Below are 14,869 nucleotides of genomic sequence, written 5' to 3'. Positions count from 1 at the left end.
TATTGTAGTGAACCTAAATTATTCTTTTTTCTGTAAAAGTATGGATTACATCACCTAAAGGGTCCCTACGTAGGTCTAACATTTGATGATTCTAAGAGCAAAGAGTAGAAACCCAAGAAACACATCATACTGATTCCACAAGGGCTGCTTAGGTAGTATTTATACTTAGAATAGTAATTATCTCTTTTTTTAAATAGAAAAGAAGACCAGGAGCAATGAAGATCCCCCTCCTGCACGCCCCTGTTTACGGACAACCTGCCACGCGCCGACGCTGATCTAGGCGCAGGGGACACAGCAGACGACACCGCACGGAGGCCCTGCCGCCTGCGCGTCTTGCGGTCCAGGCAGGGAGACAGGCAACAAAAAAAGGCCTACGGCATGGTCGGGGGGCCAAAAATACTGCACTACCACTGTTAGCAATAACGACGACAACGTAAAGCTGAATGAGGAGCTGGAGAGCGATGGAAGGCTGCAATATTTTAAAATGGCAATCAGGGAGGTCTCTCGAAGGATGCGAGCAGGAATGGAAAACACCGCCGGGCGGTCCCCCAGGCCATCCTCTCCTGTCTTAGGAGGAAAACACTGCAGTGTGCTTAGAGCCCCCAAAGTGCTCTGAAGGTCAGTGAAGGAACAAATGAGTAAACAAACAATGGTATGGCCACAAAATAGGACATTATATAGTCATCACAAAGGGTGGCTTATAGTTGTTTTTTTAATCTGGAAAATGCTGACTCAATAAAACATGGAATGACAAACTATACCTATGTATGATCTCATCTGAATTAAAATTATAATTACGTATATGCACAGAACGTACACCAGAAGGAAGAGCACAAAATATTAATTGTGGCACAGTAGATAACAGCAACATATTTGGGGAGATAGTACGCTCCTTACACTTTTTCTATTTTTAATAGTTTCTACCTCAAGCATGGCTCACATTCTTTTTAATTTAAAATTTTATTTTTATTTTATTGTGGCAAGAATACATGAGATCTACCCTATAAACAAATTGAGTATTGTTAACTATAGGTACGTTTCATTTTACTTTTCTCTTTATTTAAAAAGGAGTGAGTGCATTAAAAATAATTCAAATAGTGTAGATGTACATAATGTAAGAAGTTAAGACCCCCCCCCCCCCCGGTTTCTCTCCTCAGAGCTTTCATGCTAACAATATGTTTCAACAGGTATTTCTGTCCCCTTAGAGAATGTTTTTTTAAGAGAGAAAGGAAGGGAGAGGGAGAGAGAAAGAGAAACACTGATATGAGAATCATCAATCGGTTGCCTCCCTTACTCGCCCACAACCTGGGCATGTGCCCCGACCAGGAATGGAACCGTGACCCTTCAGGGCATGGGATGACACCCAACCAGCTGAGCCACACTGGCCAGGGACCCTTAGACAAATTTTTAATGTAGTTACAAGCATATGTAGTATTATCTCCCCCCAACTGGAATATCATAACATATATACCATTATTCTTTTTTAATATATGATAAAAGACAAATATACTCCTGTGTCAGAACATCAAGAGATAACTTGTTCTTTTGTCAACCCCTGGGTAGGATTCTCTTGTTTGGTGTTGTATAATTTATCTAAACAGATGGTTTCTAGCGTTTTGCTGTTGCAAACAGGATGCAAACAGCAACCGCCTGCAGTTCAGGGTGTCTCCAGCCAGCAGTTACTGATGTTCGGAGCATCTGAGAAGAGACCGTGGTGCTCGGTAGCTGCCTGCTGACTGGACTTGGCTGAGGCTCAGTGCTCCTGGACTGAACGTGTCCTCACAGATCTGGCTTCTCCACTGATTTCTAGGTTGAAAGATTGTTTCTCAGAGCCCTTCAGCTATGAAGTCATTTCTGAGATTGGCCAGAGTGCCCGCTGTCGTCAGGAGCAACACAAACATGCCTGTGACTGTGTCTTCTAGTCTGTGCCAGGTGCCTGTGTGTCTGCTCCGAGTCCCTCGACTGCCTTCTTTTCTTCTTTCTCTAGGTTGAAACCGCCCACCAGGTTGGCCTCCACTTTCAGACTCAAAGCACCAGGCTTTGGTGTATGGCTTTTGGGATTTTGGATAGTCATTGAGGAGCCAGCCCAGCAGTGTGGGGGAGCCCTTAGTTGATAAGGGCTAGTGGAGTAAACCTTAATAAGAACTGAGATGAGTAGCACTGAGAAGAAAATCCCCCCACTGTGGCTCTTCTGGGCACTAGTCAGAAGCTCAGTTCTTCCCTGAAACTCCTCCAGGTAAGTCCAGCTGCTGAGCGTGCCCACCCAGCCAACCTGGGTCTCTCTGCAGTTGGTTGTGAAATAGCCCACGAGGAACCACTGCATTGCCTCACAGTTCTCCCTGATCTAGTTCCCTCTATCAATCACCTTCTAGTCCTTAAACTTGCACAATCCAAATAAGTACCAGCACTAGATCTTGGCCTCAGGTTCTGCCTTCTAGAGGACCTGAGCTAAGATATACATCAGGAGGAAAAACAAGCCCTTCTTTTTCAAAAAATAAACAACTACCATATAAGGTGTTTTTTGGGAAGAATTCTCAGGAATAGATAAAATTGTGTGTGTGTGCGTGTGTGTGTGTGTGTTCATATGCATGTGAGACAAACTTTAATACCTCTTTTTCATTAAATGTAATAAATGTTGGCCATCGTTTAAGCAATAAATGAATCAGTGATACCAAAAAATTCCTTGTACAAACATACATACATACCTTTCTTATGCATATATGTGTAGTTACATACATATTTAACTGTGTGCACTTTGGGAATTGCCTGGAAGGTAAATTTCTAAAAGTGGAAATATCAGATCAAGGGATATGTGTATGTTGTATTGTGATAGGTATTAACAAATTGCTCTTTCAAATCTTCACACAATTAACCCTTTATCACAGTGGGTACTATTTCCCCAAACCCCTTGATGATTTCAAGTACTATCACACTTTTTAATCAATTGGTGGTTTTGAAAATCCTATTGACATTTTGATAGGATTCTATTATGGTGTAGATTAATTTAGAATTGGAGCTGTGGCTATTGCTACCTAAGAATAGAATATATACATTTTTATATCTTCATCAGAATTGTAAGGGTTCCTTCATACAGGACAGGTATATTTTTGTTATTTTAGTTAGTTCTGTTAGACTACAAGGGATCATTCCTTCCATTATACCTTCTAAGTGGTTTATACTTTTATGTATTAATTTTGAAAGCAACTACTATTCTGAGTGTTCCTATTACTTCTAGTAATTTTTCAGTTCATTCTCTTGGAATAAAACTACATTATCTGCAAGTAATAATAATTTTGACTCCTCCATTCCAAAATAGAGGTGCTTATTTCATGTCATTAATAAATTCATTCAACAAATAATTGAGTTTCTATTGTGTGCCAGACATTGGGCTAGGCCATGAACGTAATACCTTTGGATACAATTTTCAGAACCGTGTTCACAGTAGAGTGTAATACACATCTTTGTCTTTTTCAGTTAATTCCATAGAAAAGTTGATGTTCTTGTGTTTCATTATCAAATGTTATGTGGTGTTTGCTTTGAAATATACACATTTTTGTCAAGTGAAGGATATACTAATCTATACCTAATATGCCATGAGAATTTTTATCAAAAATGGATGTTGATTTTTTAAAATACCTTTTTAACATTTATTAGGATGATTATAATATGTTCCTTAACCTGATAGTATGGCAGATTATATAATACCAATCTCATTTTACAATTACTTCTGCTCTGTTGAAATGCGCTGCTAGATTTACCAATATTTGAAATCCCATTGCAATTTTTTTTATTTTTTTATTTTTTTTATTGTTTTTAGAGAAAGTACAGAGGGACAGGAGGGAGGGATAGAGGGAGGGAGGGATAGAGGGAGGGAAGAATAGAGGGAGGGAGGAATAGAGGGAGGGAGGGAGGGAGGGAGGGAGGGAGGGAGGGAGGGAGGGAGGGAGGGAGGGAGGGGACATCGATTTTATGCAGTCATTGGTTGATTCTTGTATGTGACCTGACCAGGAATTGAACCCGAAACCTTGGCATATCGGGACAATGCTCTAATCAACTGAGCTACCCAGCCAGAGCTCATTGCAATTTTAATGTAGTCCTTTATTCTGTGTACTAATATTTCATTCAGGATTTTAACATATGTGAGATTTACCTGCAGTGTTTTTAAATGATTTAAATGATAAGAAAAATAAGTTTTCTCTGAAACTAAAGAACATCACTTTTGTATTTTTGTGCCAGAATCCCAAATTGAGAAGGAAAAGAACAGCAGGAGAAGGCTTACACCCTATACCTGAAGTCTTGGCTTAATGTTGCTCTATGAGATTTTCAATGAGCCTAAGGTTAGTAAAACAGCCTAGACTTTAATATCTCAAGATGTAAGGGCTAATCACCAAGAGGTAATGCACAAAACTTACAGCTTAACACATGTGTTTATAGTCAAGCAGACCTGAGTTTCAGTCTTGGCTCAGCCATTACTGGCTCCATGACCTCGGGAAAGTCATTAACCTCTCTGTGGTCTATAGAATGGAGACTATCACTCTGATGAAGGCGAAACATGGTAACACATTCCAGTGGTTAACACAGCAAGAGAAAAGCAGTCAGTAATCTACAAGGGAGCACCCCTATAATTGTCAGCTGATTACTCAACAGAAACCTTGCAGGCCAGAAGGGAGTGGCATGAAATATTCAAAGTGATGAGAAACAAAAACCTACAACCAAGATTACTGTACCCAGCAAAGCTATCATTTATAACTGAAGGTCAGATAAAGAGCTTCACAGATAAGGAAAAGCTAAAGGAGTTCACCACCACCAGACCAGCACTACAGGAAATGTTGAAGGGTCTTCTTTAAGAAGAAGCTAATGAACAAAAGAATCTGACAAACTAAATAGATCCAGAGACATTGATACATGTAACAGATGATCATATTTCAGAGGGAAGAGGGAAGGGGGAAGAGATTAACCAAAGAAGTTATATGCATACATGCATAACCCATGGACACATGAATAACGGGGTGAAGGCCTGGGGACGGGGTGGGAATGAGGTGGAGAGGGTCAATGGGAGAAAAAAATGGGACACCTATAGTTCTTTCCACAATAAATTTTAAACACACACACACACACACACACACACACACACACACACAATTTGTTAAGCAAAATTAAAGTGAGAAACTAGATACATTCCTAGAATATATATACACATAGATGTGTGTATGTGTATGTATGTGTGTGTATATCTATACACACACACATATCTATATGTATATTCCTAAATAATGTATATGTATAAATTATGTTGTAAACAAAAGAAAAAAGACAGGAAGGCAATAAAATAAAACATTAACAGTGAGTTGGGATACAATGGGTAGTTTGGATTATTTTCTTCAAACTTCAGCATTCTACAATTCAAGTTTTCTACAATAAATCTATACTACTTCTATAAGCAAAAAAAAAAAAAAAAAAAAACATACAAAAAGACAGTAGGATTTTTGAAAACTAAATAGACTGTCAACACAAACAGCTAGAACCGTCGCATATTTAAGAGCAGACTTAAAATCAGCACTCCCAGCTGAGGAGACCTGAGCACAATCCTCAGCTGAGGCCGCCTCTAGCATCCAGCCTGATGCCCTGCAAAGGCTTTGGCTGAGAGATGCTGAGAAGTCTGCCGGTGGTCCCAATAACCCTCCTAGTCCTGAGACAAAAGGCAAGAGAGTGCAGGTGTTCCTATTTGCTGGGCAGATGACACTCAAACTGAAAACAATGACTATCTCTAGTAAGAGAATGCAGAATCACACCTCTGGATCTGTCTCAGTCTACATTTAACCATCAATGTGCCATCTGAAGCCAACCTCACAATGACTTAATAAAACAAAGACTCTGAAAATAAAACAAAGTTTATTATCTACAACAAAGAAAGAGAGCCACTAGAATCATGGACCATACTCCTAACTCTTTTGATACTTGAGATGTGAAAAAATATTGCCCAGCTAGAAGACCAGAGCAACTTGTTCTTATGCCAAGAAAAGGGGAAATTACACAAAGGAATAAGAAGACGAGAGTGCACATAGTTTGAAACTAACTCAGAAAGAGCAGGACCTGATGGGATACTTGATATGATACTCAGTGAAGGGTTTGCCTCCTCTGAAGCAATGGTTGAATATTTTAAGGAAAAATTTAAAAGACACTATAAGTAACTGTACTGGACTCAACCAGGCATGGACTTCCAGAGATACCCACGCATGCGGAAGGAGACAGACACCAACCAGTTTGTGGCACAACCTGGTTATCACATACTCCTTACTGAAGAATTTACTATTGACAGTTTTAGAAGAAAATGCATATTAGTTTTTATCAAATAAACTCAGGAAAATAGTACTGAAAAATCTATGAGCTTCAAAAGAGTTTTGCCCAAGTGTTTACAAGGTCTACTACAGTGCTCCAAGAAACTGCCCTCATTAGCCTGGGAATTGATCGGCCCAAAGAAAGCAGACGCTCACATTTCAGTCAAAGTTTTCAGAAGCAGTAGCAAGAAATCGCCAAAGTGTGCATTGCCCCAGTCTATATATACAGACTACATTACGTTGAGATAACCCAAACCATCTTTATATAGATAGATGATATAGATGATGATAGATAGATGATACATAGGTAGATGATGATGATGATAGACAGATAGATAGATAGATAGATAGATAGATAGATAGATAGATAGATAGATAGATAGATAGATAGATGATAGATAGATAGATGATAGATAGATAGATGATAGATAGATAGATGATAGATAGATAGATGATAGATAGATAGATGATAGATAGATAGATGATAGATAGATAGATGATAGATAGATAGATAGATAGATAGATAGATAGATAGATAGATAGATAGATAGATAGATAGATAGATGTAGACAGATAGATAGATGAGTGGATGATTGGGCTTGGTTTTCCCAGCCATCAAGGGAGAAAGTTGACTAAACCCTCTACAATCCCTGGCCCCTTCTTGTCTTAAACATGGAAGTTCCTAGAGGCCCCTGTGCCATCTCATCTTCATAACCCCTGGTGCAGAAATAAATACCTTATAACTAAGTGTTGCCTGTTTTTTAAAATTGAGCTGATGGGGCTGCAATTGTCTAACTTTTAAAACAGAAACAAAATTAGAGACTGAGAAGAAAACCTCTCTGAATGTTATATGAAGAAAAGTGGCCCAATAAATAGATCCCAGAAAAGGACGAGTCAGCAGAGATCAGAAGAAGCAGAAAACCTGCCACACTCAGTGATTAGCTGCTTTGAGCAAATTGCTTAAAAGGCTTGACCTTGGCTTCCTCATAAATGCAAGGAGAATCATCACACCCACTCACAGGGTGGAGAGACTCTAATCAGACAATGAATGTGAAGTAGCTCTTTAAGTAGAAAGAACGTTCACCAACTTTGGTCAAAACTATCACCACTGATCGGTTCCCCATGTGTGACTCCAGGCCCACCTCACATCCCCACAGCCTTCCTCCCCGACCTAATCAGTCAACCAGGTAGAATACTGAAGAAGTTTATATTTTATCTGTTAACTTCCCTAGATTTAAACTACTGGCTGTCTCACATCTAGAATTTAAAATGTAGCTAAAATCAGATTTACTATTGTTGGAAATAGCCGTTGATTAATTAATATGAGAACAGAATATAAGAAAGTCAGGAAAGTAGATAAAAATTAGGCATACTTTTGGTTCGTTGCATTTAGGATTATGACATACCAAAAAATAAGAAGAAGAAAACTATTCAAAGAGGGGAAATAATGTGTTCACAAAGATATTCATTGCAACATTATTTACAGCAGTGGAAAGTCATAACATTTCTATCCAGAAATGGAGGGGCTCCAGGGCTACCCAACGTCCTGCAACCTCAGAGCCAATGCTTGTGGTAAAGCAGAACTTACTTAACAGAAGTGCTTGAAGCCCAGTGTTTTATCTTCAGCACGTTTGGTTTAAGGCCTTGAAATTTGTATTGAGCACCAATGACTCAGGCAATGGCTGTGGTACAATCATTTAATAAACATTTTTTAAAAGATAATGTGGCTGTTTCGGGGGAGAAGGTAGGGGAGAGTACCGGGGGATAAATGGTGCTGGAAGGAGACTTGACTTGGGGTGGTGAGCACACAATACAGTGTACAGATGATGTACTGTAGAACTGAGCACCTGAAACCTGTATAATTCTGTTAACCAGTGTCACCCCTATAAATTCAATAAAAAGAAAAAAAGATAATGTAGCAACATGGAGAAACAGCATAATTAACTATTAAGTTAAAAATAGCAGAACCAAAGCTGTACAACTGTGTAAAAGATGTATATTCGGGTGGACAACAAAGGTGCAGAATAGATTTGAAGGAACATATTTATTTGTTCATCTAAAATATTGAGAGTGAATTACTGTCTCCCTTTTATTTGGAGGGCTGTAATGTTGTTCAGATAATTTTAAAGCCTGTACCCGTTCAGACCAAGCAATATGTGGACCTGGGATTTTATAAACACTTCAGAAAATAGAAAAAGCCCAAAGTTCTGGTTTCTGCCCTTCCCACAAATACTTTTAATTAATGTTAATGAGTAAACGCTTACTTGGCTGTAGGAAAACAGCTTAGATTTGTCAGTGGACAAAGGGACAAGATACAAAACAGAACCATAACCATTAACGCCTCTCATAAAAAACAAAACAACTACAGTAACTGTACCACAAATTTAGAACCCAGAAGTGTTCGCTGCACAATAATTTAGTGGGCAGACATCATAATCACATTACATATAACACCACGCAGTTTTCCAAGAACCATCCAGAAGATGAAAGAACTTTGACATTTATCTCACATGTGTTGCTAGATTAAAATATGTAGGTATCTCTTAATCCCTCAGCACCTGTTGCTGAAATGCATTCTCTGGCATTACAGGCAAGAAGAACTGGATCAAGGAGCTTGCTAATTTATAAAATAGTAATTTTTAAAAGTCTGTTTGGAGCATGTCTTAATAGTTCATTTTTGGGCAATTAAAGCATTTAGTAGATGAGTACTTGCTCCTTCTTTCCTGGGACTCTGTGCAATGCTCACGGTTCCCAATGATGTGGCCAGTTGCGGATACTAGAATCATTCTCAGGTCAAGAAAAACCAATTGTTACTTAAGAGATTCAGGCCAAAGTGAATCTTCTTTATTTTCAGAGAACTACCTCTATCTAATTCCTACTTTGTCAATAGCAAACATAGCCATGGAAGCCTTAGATACAGTGGAACCAAGAAATAGCTTTCTTCTCAGAACTGACAAAAAGGAACAGTTTACTAATTCAGTTTACTTGTGATACTTAGAAACATAATGCAAGATCCTAGCCATGATTCGGCCATCACAGTAGGAGCTAAGGGTAAAGCCCCACCAAAGATACTATTTACACCAGGACTAGGGCGTAGGAATTTAGATAGTATTAAAAATCCCATACTCCTTCCCAAACCTGCAACAATGCTGTACACAGTTGGTCCAGGAACTGACTTTTGATATTGGAAGGGTTAGACCAGGCCATAACCTCAGGCTTTATGGGAATCTTTAAAAAAACTAAGATCCACACAACTAATCTAAACCAGCAATAAACATAAATAGAGTAAAAGCTTATTTGGTGCAAAATTTTTTAGCAGTTCTACTATGCTTCTAATTTCATTTGAGCAGAGAATGCCCCGGCATTTGTTGTAGAATATTAACTGTATTCCTATATATATTTCCCCTCTAGTGAACTTAGGCAAAATTTTAATTATGGAGACACATGCATTATTCTGACCAAGGTGGACCTGGTTTTCTACCTCCAGTCTTGACCATTTTTAATCTGAAACAAGGCCAAAGACAAGCTCTGTTTCCTAAACTGCACGGAGGGTTGTAAGGATGTGCTGGGGCCAGGGCAGGTGCCCAATGGGCTCAAATCCCTGAGAGCCCCCAAGATCAGCCCTGCACCAGTTCTGTAGCACTTGTCTCACACTGGCTTCCCTGAGCATCAGACTAAGTTGAATTTGTCTCTGGACATTGTCCCACCACCTTCTCACATACCTTTGGTCCTTGGGCCCAGGGTGCATTCCTGAGTTTGAGTCAGTCCCTGCTTGGCTTCTGGGTGGTGGAAAACCTCATAAATACCAGGACGCCCATGAGCACGTGAAGACAATCGTTCTCTAAGAGCAACCCTCTTAAAGCGGTAACGGTGCAATTTCGGAGGAGTGGGTTGGATCCGGAATCGTAAGGGATGAGCCTTCTCACAGTTCTATCTAAAACATAAAATGTGTGGCACTGGTAGAAAACTCCTCAAGGCTAGAGCTTCTGATGGAGAGTGTCACCGTGAACACACCGAAGCGATCCCGTGCTTGTGATCAACCTTACCCGTGCCTCACATGTGCTCTCCCCTCAGAGGAGAAGGCTCTTTCACACGTGGTACTCATTTGATCTCACAACAATTAAGAACACCACACTGGGCTTACGGCCAAGTTATCCCATTACAGCACGGAACACACTATCTCTAGAACGATCTCACTCAGCCGCAGATAAATCCCTTCCCAGGTTGAATCCTACTGTCCATTCACCCCTCCCACCCAGGCTGTTCCTCACATGCCTTTTTCTACACAACGTATTTCACCAAATCCTAAATTCTTGGGTTTATCATTATCTGCTATCCTCTTGCCCTCCTTACAAGCAGACTTCCCGGTGCAAGACATTAGTGAAATCTTCATCACAGAAAATTCCTCACCTTCTCCCAGGGTTCCCAATTGCCCAACCCAGTGCTGTCCAATAGAAATATGAGAAAGCCACATATATAATTTTAAATTTTTTAGTAGCCACATTTTAAAAAATACAAGGCAGTAAGTGAAATTAATTTCTTTAAAAATGTGTTGTGGTAAAATGTACATAAAATTCACATTTCAACCATTTTTTAGTGTATTATTCAGTGGCATTAAGTACATTCACAATGCTGTGTAAACATCAGCACTATCCATTTCCAGAACTTGTCATCATCCCACATAGAAACTCTGGACTCATTAAACGATAGCTCCCCATTCCTCTCCCCTCTCCACCAGCCCTTCTAATCCCTATTCTACTTTCTGCCTCTATGAATTTGCCTATACTAGGTACTTCATGTAACTGCAATTATACAATATTTGTTCTTTTCTGACTGGCTTATTTCACATAGCATAATGTTTTCAAGGTTCATCTGTGTCATAGGATGTCAGAATTTCATTCCTTCTTAAGGCTAAATAATATTTCATTTCATACCTACCTATCACATTTTGTTTACCGATTCATCTGTTGATGGGTATTTAGGTGTTGCCACCTTTTGGCTAATATGAATAATGCTGCTGCAGACATTGGTGTGCAAGCATCTGTTTGAGTCCCTGCTTTCAATTCTTTGGGTATATTCCTAGAATTAGTGAAACTAATTCGAAAAATATATTTTACTTAACCCAACATATGCAAAATACTGTAATCTCCACATGTAATCAGTAGGGGGAAAAAAGATAATTTACAGTCTTTAAAACCCAGTGTATTTACAGTACTTCTCAATTCAAATGATAAATATTCACCAAAATTCTTGATCTGTATTTTGATTTCATAAAATTTATAGTTGGGAAAGTAGATAGATTCACATACCCACGTTGTTCCAAATGTGCTTTAGAACATGTAAATTAATTAAAATTAACTCAAATTTAAAATTCAGCTCATCAGTCACATTTCAAGTGTTCAATACCCATATGTGGTTAGAGGCTTCCATATTGAGCATGCAGGTCTAACCGATTGGGTAGAAATGTCTCTCTCTGCCCCCCCCCCCACACACACAATCACGCACCATCTTCCCTTACACAGACTGCCTCCCACTATTCCCCAACATGTATTCTAGATCCTGAACATCACTTCAACAAATATTTATTGAGCTCTGGCAATGTGCCAAGCACTGTGCTCCCAGTAGATGTGATGGCAAACAAAACCATGTCTGTATGGAGCTCCAAAACAGGTGGGCAGCAGACATAAAAACAAATAATTGCACAAATAAATATAAACTATAGACTGTTATAAGCCTATGGGGGGGGTTGCAATAACAGGACAGGCAGCTATCAAAAAGATGATCACACAAATATCTTACAGATAAGTGTGTGAGAAAAAATAGAAGGATCTGATCAGAGTTATAATTGTGGGTTTTATTTAGAAGGGAAGCTTCTCAGAGGAAGCAACTTGAAGCTGAGATGGAAGGACAGATGAACTGGGGAAAGGGGAACAGCAAGGGCATAGACATGGTAGTGAAATGACAAGGAGGCAAAAGGGACAGCATGTGTAAAAAGCCTGGGGTGAGAAAAACTTTCATCTCAGAAGCAAAGAGATGAGCAGTGCGGGGCAAGTGTAGACCATGGTGCTCCAGGAGGAGGTCAGCAGGGCCAGCTCATGCAGGTCTTTACATCATACTGAGGATTCGGAATTTTCTACTACATGCAATGTGAAAGCTATTATAGGATGTTTAAGGTGTTGGGCTGGCATTTCTTTTTAAAGACCACTCAACTTGGAGTCTAAAGGGGCCTCCTTTCCTTCCTCTGCATTTAGACTTACACTACTGGGTTATAGCTCATCCCATCCGCCATAATTCCTGCCTTGTATTTATTGTCATTTTAAGTGCTGCCTTCCTTTACTATTATTCATATACTTGACTCACTAATGCACCTCACCCTAACTGTAATCTTTTCCAGCAGGCAGGAAAAGTTTCTCACCTATCCTTGCGTGCTCACAGCATGGAGCAGATATACTGGAAGAATCTGTTCAACTGGATTGAGTTAAGTCTGCTTTTAGTTTGCTACTTTCTCTTCCCAAAAAAGTATTCTGTGACCTAATTAACTCTGCCTTTGACCCAACTTTTCTGGACTCTGCTTGCCACAAAGACTGAAGTCCTTGAACAAGCAAGCCTTGGGCAGCCCTCCAGCCTGTGGGCTGGTAATACTGAATTACGAAAAGGGGTTTTGTTTCAGGTCAGGCTAGGGTTATAAAAGACATCAGCCCACGAGCGACCTGGCATTTCAGAGCTTCAAGGAACTCTCCTCCTACCCTTCCAAGTTCTGGCATGAAAACTATACACTTAACAGAGTTCTCAAAAAACTCAAACCCATCTCCAAGAGGTGCTTGGGTTGGCTAACTCACCGTGCTCAGCGAAGGACTGCAAAAGCATTGGATTCCTTTCCACCTGCCATTTATGGTGGGTTGGAATTTCATGAGCTGGGGGAAACAAGGATGGAAAGGGCCCAAACTCTGTCACTTACCAATTGTGACCTCGGCCAGATTAATCTCAGCCTGTTTCGACATCCAACACGGGTGATAACGCCTGTATCTGCAAATTGGTTGGGAGGATTAAATGAGAAGTAAAAACAATTAAATGAGAAGTAAAAACAGCCTGAGTTGTGGTCAAACTGCTTTCGGTGCTTTTAAGGCTTTTTTGGGGGGGGAAGGGGGGTGCGGTGGGAGGAAGTAGGGAGTAACCTTTGCTGCCAACAGAAAAGCTACTACTAGGTTTCCTCTTATCCTTTCTGGTGAATAAGATATTATGAAAAATATCTCGGAATGGAAAAAAAAATTATGAAATATATTAAGATAAATACTTTCAATATCACACAATTTCTGATACAAAAAGTAAATATAATTTTAACATCAACAGGAGCAGCCTTTTATTTTACCCTCACTCTCAGCAGCCTGGACGCGCACTAACAAAATCTACAATTTAGGGCTAATGCCCGAAAGCGGTGAAAGCTGGGTAAGGACTTCAGCCTCTCCGCAGAGGCCCTTCCCTACGGCCGCACTGGGCCGAGCTGCCCACAGAGGCGCAGCGTCTTGCTGCCTCCTCTCCAGCCGCGTATCTGGGGACAGACAACGTCCCACGCGCGGATCTGGATGTCCTGAGCCCTGGATCCAAGGGGCGTGGGATCCCCAGGAGTCAAGGCCACTTTCCAATCTTCCCCCAAGGCCTCGGCCACCCTCCAGTCCCAGGGCTCCGCCGTCAGGATCGCGCAAACAACTCTCCTCCCCCTCGCGGAGCGCCTCCCGCAGCCCGAGCCCGGGTCCCCCAGAAGGGGTCAGCGCGGGGACGAGGTCAGGTCATTGCCCCGGAATAACCCTGCGGGCGGGCGGGCGAGCTCGGGGCGGGGGAGCGGGGAGCGCGCGCCCCGCGAGGCCCCGCCCCATCTCCCGAGGCGACGTGGTTTGGGCGCCGTGATTGGCGGCTGCGGCCGCGGGATGAATGGGGTGACCGCGGCGGGGGAGCGGGGCGGGGACGCCGAGGGCGCGGGCCTTGGGAGAGCATCCGAGGGGCGGGGGAGGCGGCGCCGCCCTGGGGCGCGAGCGGTAGGAAGTCCCCCAGCCCTGCGAGTGAAGGAGGGGGCGCCGGCGGGGGCGGGGGCCTGGAAGCGACGGGAGCGGGGAGGGCCCGCGGTCGACACCCCGGGTGGGAGCCGCGGGAGGGCTTGAGCCAGCCGCGCCCGCGCCCGAGAGTCCCTGCGGGGTGCGCGCCGCGCGGAGTGCAAAGATGGCCCGGCTCCTCCGAGGGAGAGCTATGATTGGAATCCGTGTCTGGCCTTCCCGTTTGGACGCCCAGCTCTCTTCCTTCTCTACACCGATGCTCTTTTTGGACTTCACGTTTTACATTCGATCATTCAACAAATGTCTGTTGCGCGTCGACTTCTATGCCCGGCACACCCCAGTGAACAAGGCAGACTTGTTTGTGCAATCCTGAAGTTTAAATAATTGGGAAAGTAGGGATAAAAACATGTAAAACAATTATAGAGTGTCATAAGTGCTGTGAAATAAGCATAAACTAGTGGCTGAGGAAGGGGAAGAGGAGAA

This window comes from Miniopterus natalensis, chromosome 5 (genome assembly GCF_054644295.1).
Source record: "Miniopterus natalensis isolate mMinNat1 chromosome 5, mMinNat1.hap1, whole genome shotgun sequence".
Classification (NCBI taxonomy): Eukaryota; Metazoa; Chordata; class Mammalia; order Chiroptera; family Miniopteridae; genus Miniopterus; species Miniopterus natalensis.
Note: the sequence above shows the minus strand (reverse complement) of the source record.